Source organism: Bidens hawaiensis, unplaced genomic scaffold, assembly GCF_021521415.1.
Source record: "Bidens hawaiensis isolate Kalapana, Puna unplaced genomic scaffold, B.hawaiensis_p1.1 tig00025010_1, whole genome shotgun sequence".
NCBI lineage: Eukaryota > Viridiplantae > Streptophyta > Magnoliopsida > Asterales > Asteraceae > Bidens > Bidens hawaiensis.
Genome location: NW_027493974.1, coordinates 273,498 through 282,254, shown reverse-complemented (window position 1 = coordinate 282,254; position 8,757 = coordinate 273,498).

Genomic DNA, 8,757 nt, shown 5'->3' with positions numbered 1-8,757 from the left:
TGCGTATAATCCACAGTAGGTGGGACGTGCATAATCTACAGTTGGTGGAATAGTGCAGCCGACTTTGTGACTGTTGGCCGTAACCTATCCACCAACCAGTATGGCCTGTGCATAGTCCACTGTTGGTAGAACAGGAATACTATTCAGCCGGCTGTACCTTCTAGGAAACCTACCTTCGGCTATAAATACTCCAACATCTTGGAATGGTAAGATCATCTGCTATCCTGTTATCTAGCAATCTCTTAATATACACTTATATTCAGAGCAATCTAGTCTGATTCTCACGCCGGAGGGTGGTCACAAGGAGGAACCCCCCCCCTTCTCAGTGACGAGCTTACGGTGTTTGTTTTGCAGGTCCCCTGAAGAGCAACCGTCTCTGTTGGACCTCATTCTCGTGGGAAACATTACTTAACCCCCAGATTATCTATAATCTGCACCGGGTCACATAGTGTTTCTTCATTGGCGCCATCCGTGCATAAAAGCTAGAACTAATTTAGTTTTTTCAAATTTTCTGAAGAAATGGTTAACGTTACTCCGGTCCAAAGGCCAGTAACCGACCAAGAAACCCCGGTAACAACCCCAGCAACTGGGGGGAACACCGGCGGTTATACAATCCTTACGAACACTACCCCGACTACCCAAGCCGGGGCAAGTGCAGTAAATATTCCACTGGGGTTCACCGATACCCAGCTGGAAAAACGAACGAGGGTCCCTCGCCAAACACTAGATCAAGTGAAGGCGTGGGCCGAAGCACGTCAGAAAGAGTTCCAAGCTGAATTGGACGAACGCTTGCGTTCAGTTCAACAGGCTGACGAATTCGGCAGTACTCGCCAACACCTCATTATGAACAGCGAGGGCGAGTACTCAGACGACGAGAGGGAGGAGTCCGATACCGACGCAAACCCTCGCCATAAGGCGAAAGGGAAGCGTAAGGAAACGGACTCCCAGCCAAAAAGGAATTTTGGGGAAGCCTTTAAACCAACAAATGCGGAGAGAAACCCGCGTGACTTCTCCAAAACCTTTAGACCAACTGCTACGAATGCAGGAAAGTCAAAATTTGCAAGGGACATTGCGGAAGCAATCGCCCCGAGAAGTGCCAAACAAATGTCCAACATTGGCACTTATGATGGTCTATCCGACCCAGACGACCATTTGAACAGGTTCATTGCGAGGGCTACCGTCAGTAACTGGACGGAACCCACGTGGTGTTACATGTTCCAGATGACTCTGGTCGGAGCAGCCAGGGCATGGTTCGATCGTTTACCGGTCCACCACATATATGACTGGGCGGACTTTCAGAACAAGTTCAGCCAGCACTTCAGCCAGCAGAGGAAGTATACTGAAGAGCAGTGGACGATCCTCAACTGCGTTAGAGAGGAGGATGAATCTTTACTAGACTTCATCACCCGCTTCAACTCCAAGAAGCTGAGTCTGGGCAACATAAGTGAAGATCTTGTTCGCGCCGCTTTCATCCAGGGCGCCGAGTACCCAGAGCTTATCCGCACATTGACGGGTAAGGACGGCATGCCATCCACATGGGATGCCATCATGACGGCAGCCAAGCGCTTTGCCGAGACGGAGAAGCAGCTGGGAAGAGATCTTCCCCAGAGTACACACCTCTACACGCAGAGGACAAGGGAGAACAACGTTAGGACCGCCCGGCAGAACAAAAAGAGGCGGCTAGGTATTTGGCAGTCAAGGGTAAACTTTGACACCTCATCCAGCTCTCGCCCTCTTGTTGGCGGAAGGGACAACACACACCCTTCAAACCGTAAACACCGGTGGACGCCACTCACCAAGAGCGTCACGGAGATATTTGCCACGGAAAAATTGCCATGGCCAAAAGCCCCATTGATCCGGCAGAAACCTAATGCGGATCAAAGCAAATCCTGTGATTTCCACGGGACAAAGGGTCATGGTACTGAAGAGTGCACATCCTTGAAGGATATTGTGGAGACATTTGTCAAGGATGAAAGACTTGCACATCTCGTGGCATCAATCAAGAAGGGAGGAAGGAATGACAACCGGTACAGAGGTAACGGACGAAAGCCCGTCGACATCAGCATCAACATGGTTCATGGCAAGGTCAGAGGAAGAAAAAGACGAGTGACAGAACCATGCACGTGGAAGGAAGCTGAGGTGCGCTTCCCGCGAGTGCCAGGAGGCCCCAGCAAAGAAGGCCCCATCGTCATCAAAAGCCAGCAGGGGCATTACATCACTTCCCGCACTCTTGCTGACAACGGCGCTTCGTCGACAGTGATGTACAGGCAGTTCTTTGACAAGCTGGATGATGAAGACAAAGAACGCTTGGAAACGGTCTACGCTTCAATGGAAGGGTTTGACGGCAGTACAGAAACCCCCCTGGGTATCCTATCTTTCCCCGTTACTCTTACCGATGGGAATCATTCACGCACAGAAGACGTGGATTTTGTCGTGATGAAAAAGCCACACCACACGTACGACATCCTATTCGGAAGAGACGGGATGGCAAGATTCAACGCCGTGGTATCTTCAGTCCACGGCATGATGGGATGGCCAACAGCTGAGGGTGTAGCGATGATCACTGGCATTCCCCAGGTATGCATCGCATCTGTCTCATCTAAACCCAAACCGAAAATGGCTAAACCAACCATCACCGAACCGGAAAAATGGGACTTCAATGGCAAATACCCCGACCAGGCCGTTACCATTGGACCAACAATCGTTGATCCCACCCGCACCCTACTCAAACGCTTACTGCAGAAAAACGCTGACATCTTTGCGTGGGCACCAGCTGACATGACTGGTGTACCCCGAAGTAAGGCGGAGCATAAGCTCAAGTGCGATCCGGCTGTTACGCCAGTCGTACAAAAGCGCAGAGTAATGGGGCCTGAACAAACTAACGCGTGTAGAACCCAAGTCAAGGAACTCCTAGACGCAGGCATCGTACGCGTTAGTAGATATCAAACATGGGTTGCAAATCCCGTAATGGTACCGAAGAATGACAAACAATGGCGCATGTGCATAGATTTCAAAGATTTGAACAAAGCATGCCCCAAAGATTGTTATCCGTTACCAGAAATTGATCTTAAGGTGGATTCGTTGGCACCATTTCGCCTTAAATGCTTCTTGGATGCGTATAAGGGGTACCATCAAATCCACATGGCCGTAGATGACCAGGACAAAACCGCATTTCGGACGCCCGATGGTACATTTTGTTATAAAATGATGCCATTCGGACTTAAGAATGCAGGGTCCACGTACCAACGACTGATGGACAAAGAGTTTCATGCCCAAATCGGGAGAAACTTGGAAGTCTATATGGATGATTTGGTCATCAAAAGCCCCGAGCCAGAAGCGATGTTGAAAGACATTGAAGAAACTTTCAACACGCTCAGAAAGATAAACATGAAGCTCAACCCGAGCAAGTGTTCATTTGGGATGGAAGAAGGGAAGTTCTTGGGAGTCATTGTTACTAAAGATGGCTTCAGAGCGAACCCTGAAAAGGTCGAAGCCATTGTTAAAATGGAATCACCTACCACCATCAAACAGGCTCAGACACTGAATGGACGACTAATCGCACTTAATCGCTTTTTGGCAAACCATGCGGATAAGTCGTTTCCTTTCGTGTCAACATTGAGAAACTGCTTAAAGAAAACGCACTTCCGCTGGACACCAGAAGCGGAAGCAGCTTTTCAGGAGATTCGGTCACGCCTGATCGAACTCCCAACACTTACAGCACCACAAGCGGGAGAGGAGTTAATCCTATACCTTTCCGCAACAGATAGAGCAACCGGGGCAGTCCTGCTAATAGAACGAAAAGGCATCCAGATGCCAATCTATTATGTTAGCCGTGTACTAACAGACGTAGAAACCCGGTACTCTACCCTCGAAAAATTGGTCTTAGCACTTATACACGCTTCACGCAGGTTAAGACGATATTTCCAGGGCCACCCAATCACCATTCTCACCAACTTCAAACTCTCAAACGTTCTAGGCAAACCCGAATTATCGGGACGTCTAGCCAAATGGGCAATTGAATTGGGAGAATATGCAATTAAGTACAAGCCAAGACCAGCCATAAAAGGCCAGGTCCTGGCCGATTTTATTGCAGAAGTCCCCGCTTCGCGGGAGAAAGAGTGCCAGGAGGAGGCTCAACCTTCCCCGGCACAGGACATCAATGATGTCTGGCGACTCTACACTGATGGAGCAGCCAGTAACGAGGGTTCAGGCGCAGGGTTAAAATTAACCAACCCAGCAGGCCAAGAATATACTTACGCTATTCGGTTGGATTTTCCAAGTACGAATAACGAAGCCGAATATGAAGCATTCTTGGCCGGATTGAGAATTGCGCGTAAGATGGGAGTGAAAAACTTGGAAGCCCACGTGGATTCCATGCTGGTGGCCAACCAAATAAATGGGACGTACACGGCTGTGAACGACACAATGGCCCTGTACCTCGCCCAGGCAAAAACCCTTATGCGTGATTTTAATGATTGTAAAGTCATACACGTCAAGCGCAGCGAAAACAAATCTGCGGATGCGTTAAGCAAGCTTGCATCACTAGCCTTCACCCACTTGGGAAAGGACATCTGCATTGAACTCCTCGAAGCACCATCAGTCCCGCACAAGGAAATTTGTGTCATCCAAACCGGTACAGAAACGTGGATGACACCAATAATAAATTACCTTGCAGCAGGAACACTACCAGAGTCAAAAACACAGGCAAGAAAACTACGCTGTAAAGCACTGAATTATCAACTCGTCAATGACATCCTTTACAGACGTAACTTTCTTGGCCCACTCTTAAGATGCGTGGACAACCAAGATGCTGACTACCTCCTAAGGGAAGTACACGAAGGCATCTGTGGAGTACACGCAGGTCCCCGCGCTGTTGTAGCCAAGCTAAACAACGCGGGATACTTTTGGCCGGGGATGCATACGGATGCACTGGCATACATCAGAAAATGCAGGTCTTGCCAGCTTTACGCACCCAACACGCACCGCCCGAAGAATGAACTGGTTCCAGTCACTTCTTCATGGCCATTTCAGAAGTGGGCCATCGATGTGACAGGCCCATTTCCTACAGCAGCAGGAAATGTTCAGTTCCTAGTGGTAGCCATCGACTACTTCACCAAGTGGATAGAAGCAAAACCTTTAGCCCAAACAACCGCGAAACATATCAAAAAATTTATTTGGGAATTTATTATTTGTCGTTTTGGACTTCCACAGAATTTGGTGAGCGATAACGGCACCAACTTTGCTGACAAGAAGCTACAACAGTGGCTAAAAGAACTTCAAATCACCCACACCTTTACCTCAGTGGCACACCCGCAAGGTAATGGTGAGGTGGAAAGAGCAAATAAGAGCATTGTCGAAGGCATCAAGAAGAGACTATCGGAACACAGATCCGGCTGGGTGGACGAGCTTCCGCACGTCCTTTGGGCAAACAGAACGCTGAAGAAGGCCAGTACGGGAGAAACCCCGTTCAGCCTCACTTATGGCACTGAAGCCATGGTCCCGGTCGAAATTGGTCTACCCTCACCAAGGGTCTTGAGTCAGCCAGAAGACAATGATGCGGAAAGACGGTTGGATCTTATGCTAACCGAGGAACGCAGAGACTTAGCCGCAGTGCGTGAAGAGAACTACAAACGACAAATGCAAAAGTACTACAACACGCGGGTAAAACTCTGCAACTTCAATATAGGAGACTACATACTGCGTAACAACGAGGCTTCAAACCAAGAGCGCCCGGGAAAGCTGGCCCCGGTCTGGGAAGGGCCATACATTATCAAAGAAGTCCTGGGAAAGGGCGCATACCGGCTCGAAAGGCTCGATGGCACTCCCATCCCAAGAACATGGAATGGAGCTCAATTACGCAAATGTTATATGTAGATCAATTCCAAAACTTGTAAAGAAAAGGCCTAGAGCCACTTCTAATGGAAATGATTCTCCTTTCATAATGTGTTTACCTTTATACTTATGAACTTCCCACTGGTGCCGGTATTCACCGCATAAACGGGAAGAAGTAAGTCGTTACGTGTGGAAGGCGGCAAAACCCGCATAAACACAATGAGGGAAACCTACACGCAGGTATGATGTAAGTAAAGTTTAGCCATCCTTGTAAGTGCAAGTGACGGTCTTACCCGCACAATCACGAACAAGGAAGCAAAACTTCAACCTATCATCTACCACGTTCAAAGGTTATCCTAAAAAAAAAAAAAAAAAAAAAAGATAAGGAAAACCTACACGCAGGTCAGATATGGGTAAAGTTTAGCCATCCTACTAAGTGCAAGTGACGGTCATACCCGCACAATCACGAAAGAGGAAGCAAAACTTCACACCTATTATCTACCACGTTCAAAGGTTAACTTATCCTCAAAGATGAGGAAAACCTACACGCAGGTCAGATGGTAAAGTTTAGCCATCTTACTACGTGCAAGTGACGGTCCTACCCGCACAATCACGGAAGAGGAAGCAAAACTTCACACCTATCTACCACGTTCAAAGGTTAACTTATTCTAAACACTTGGAAAATTGCTAATTTAAACTAAAGTATGTAAGTCATATAACGTTTATAAAGCAAGGAATCCAATGAATCAAGCGGTCTTAGCCGCACAAAGATTTACATTTCATAAATATTCGTTACAAGAATGGCCGGGTAACTACCCGCCTACAAGAAAGTAAATCTATACAAACTAAATCTATCCTAGCAGCGGGAAGGGATCTTCAGGATCAGGCTTCAGGGCCACTTCCACTTGGACCAGCGCCGTCAGTAGAGCGTGGCTGTTCAAGGAAAGCCTTAAGGATAGGCAGCCCATCATCAGCAGCAGCAATTTCATTCACCTTCTCCACCACCGGATGCGGGAAGGCGGCGTATTGATTTACTGCTTGGTCATATATGGCTTCAGTATCTACATTGTACAAAGGGAAGTTGGATGGCGGGACGCCTTTCTCAACAAACCCTAGACCAAGCAGGAAGCCGACCCGTTCCCCATCCTCGTGAGAAGCGTTGAGGGCTGCGCTCATTGCATCGTCGTAAGATGTCTCTGAGAAGACCCGATGCACAACCTACATAAGAAAATATACAAGTGTCAACACCCTATTTACAAAGAAAAGCGTGAAGACATGAAGATAGACTTACCTGAGACAACGCTTCTCGAAGAAGCCATTCCTTGGCAACCAGAGCTTCTTGAAGGGCGGCTTGAGCTTGGGTGCAGGCGCGTTCGGCTTCGCTTTTGTTAAGGTTGGCAAGTAGAACTTCCTTTGCGGCAGCCTCTTCGACGCCCTTAAGCTTCCGCTCGGTATGGTCAAGCACGCCCCTCTGGTCCAAGATCTCCTGGAGCTTCTTGGCATCTTCCATCGCCAAGGCATCATGAGCACGTTGGAGAGCCTCTAATTTGGCCTTGAGCTCCTCATTCTCCACGCGTAAAGGCTCAGCAACGGCTTCAGCCTTGGTGGCCCTCTCGGTTGCGTTCCTCGCAGTCTCCTTAGCCAGCCGAAGCTGTTCGTTAACAGCCTGGGCAGCCTTGGAGCGGGCCTCGAGTCGCGCTTGAACCTCAACCTCGAGAGCCTTGAAGGCCTTCTCCTTCTCCGCAGCAGCTGCGGACAGCTTTTGGTTCTCCTCCCGAAGAGCCCGCGCTTGAGATACTTCCTTGGCGCGAGCTGCTTTCAACTTGTCGTTTTCACGACAAAGCAGCTCGACGCGCGGCTGCATCCGGGCTTGGAGAACCCGAAGCTCGTTGGTTAGCCTACCCTCCTGGTAGCTAGCCATGGCTTCCCCCAACGCACCATGGGGAGCAGCGTGGCGAGCCCATTCCACGCACTCCACAGGGGTACGAAGGGTTGTTCCTCGGCGTATGTTCCATCGCGGAACATACACTTCATTGGAATCCGACACTGCAGAAAATAAAAAGCAGTTAGGAAAAGATGATAAAAAATATATGTAGAAAAATGGGCCAAAAGAACCCTACGCACCTGTAGGGTCAATTACAGGCCGATAGCCGCCGAACCCATCACCTGAACCCAATGGAAATCCATCCAAGAGGTCAGGCAGATGGGAAGGTGGCGGAGAGATGCGAGAAGCCCCACGCGTACCTGATTGTCCGGCCGTCGTTGCCGATGACGGGGGCATGGTAGCAGCCGCCGTGGTCGCCGCCGCGGTCGCTGCCGCAGAATCCGCGGCAACAGTAACCGCCGGCTCTGTGAAGGATGCTGTAAAAATCGCCCTCACAGCCGGCGGCGACGTCATCTCGGCTGGAAAAATCGGCTCAAAGGAGTGAGCAACTGAACCAGCGGAAGCAGGCGCAGGCGCTTGGGTCGACGCCTCAGGTAGGCTGACCAAGCCTACCGTCATTGGCGGAGAGGTAATACTCGGCCCCTGACCCTGTAATGCGCCAACATCCACGCCTGCGTAAAGAAGAAAAGTGTTAAAAGACTTAAGGATTAAACTACGAAGATAAAAGCTAAGAGAGTTGTACTTACGGGTTTTCTTGAGCTTGAACGTACGGACGGGCGGGGACGAACCCGATGGAGCCGGTCTCTTGATGCCGGTCACCGTCGTCGACATTGGTTCTCCGGAGGTAACAGTCGTAGCCTCCGGAACAGTGGTCTTCTCACCACCGGGGTTCCCCGCCACCTCTTCACTATCTGACTCAGTGTCAGATAGGAGCACTGGATCGGCTGTGGAGGCCGCCTTCTCCTTCCCTTTCCCGCCGGCAGCCCTCTTCTTCCGCACTAACGGAGGACCATCTGCGGATTCCTTAGAAGAAGACAGGA